This window comes from Aptenodytes forsteri, unplaced genomic scaffold, assembly GCF_000699145.1.
Source record: "Aptenodytes forsteri isolate BGI_AS27 unplaced genomic scaffold, ASM69914v1 Scaffold166, whole genome shotgun sequence".
Classification (NCBI taxonomy): domain Eukaryota; kingdom Metazoa; phylum Chordata; class Aves; order Sphenisciformes; family Spheniscidae; genus Aptenodytes; species Aptenodytes forsteri.
In genome coordinates, this window is record NW_008796110.1 from 4190594 (window position 1) to 4191914 (window position 1321).

Consider the following 1321-nt stretch of genomic DNA (forward strand, 5'->3'; position numbering starts at 1 on the left):
CGCAGCTCCCGTCCGGGCGGGCCCCCCCCCGGCACAGGCGCGGTTTTTTCTAATAGCGACTAAAAAAAATAAAAACCAAAACAAAACAAAATCAACAACAATCAAAGTTTAAGTTTTTGGCCTTAGGGGCAATACTGTCTCTCGTCCCCACCCCCGAGGGATGCCCAGTTGTCCCCCGTGTCCGTGCCCGGGTTGGGGTGCCGGGCGAGCAGCCGGGGGCGGCGGGGAGCCCTCGCCGGGCGCAGCGCCGTCCAGCAGCGGCCGCGACGGGGCACGGCTCCTGCTTTTGTTCTTATTTTAATGTTCGTCGCTTGGTTTCTCCCCCCCTCTCCGGCGGGGACGGACCCCGCCACAAGAGAGCGGGGGTTTGTCCCGGGTCCGCGTCTGGCAGCCTGTTGATGGCGGACACCTTCTCCCCGCCGTCAAGGCGAGCCCGGCGTACTCCGGTGCCGGGAATGCAGCACCGAGGCGCCCACGCAGCCGGCCAGCTCTTTGCTTTGCTCCAGGTTAGCTCCCAATACACTGGGAGAAAATAGAAACAAAAATAAGTTAATTGCTCCTGATCCTATTCGGGAATCTTAAAAATAAATAGCTTCCCCGAGCCAAAGAGCGCAAGGCGTTCATTTAGCAGCAACGGGGCTAAACATGTGTTGAACTGGGAAAGGAACAAATGAGAAAGTGTCATTCATGGCTCCAGCTGCCGCTGGCCCCTCCCAGCCACTTTCACCAAGGGCCCTTTGGAGCTGATGACACCGCCGGGTCCCCGCACAGGCGGACTGATTAGATTAGACGTGATTGCTGCAGTTCACGTTCGGAGCTGGCACACTTAGACAAATCGCTTGCATGAATTACGGGAGGGCCGGGAGCGCTGCTTTAGAGGGTCACTTGTAATTTCGATTATATGTGATTAAAGGCTTTATACGTGAAAAGGCTTAATTTGCACCCGTTTGGGTTTCAGTTTAGAGGGGTCTGTATGACACGTACTGCACTGTCAAACTTTGTTTTACCTCCGGGAACACTTGTGTTTGGCGGGTCAGTGTCAACTGTTTTTCTTTCGTGATGGATTCTGTCAAAAATAGCAATACTTTATTCTTTTCCTTGCGGTGGAACTGATATAGAGGGATGCCAACACGCACTCCCTGTATGGGGAGACTATACATAGTCTCAGAAGGTATATACACAGATATATATATATATCGATTTTCCCCGGAGAAAATGTCAGTGGAGAAAACGCCGAAGTTTACAACTTAAAACAACGCGGCAAAGCCCAAGCGCCTTTGCCCTCGCTCCTGAAGCAGCAGAGCCCGAGGCTGCTGCCCGG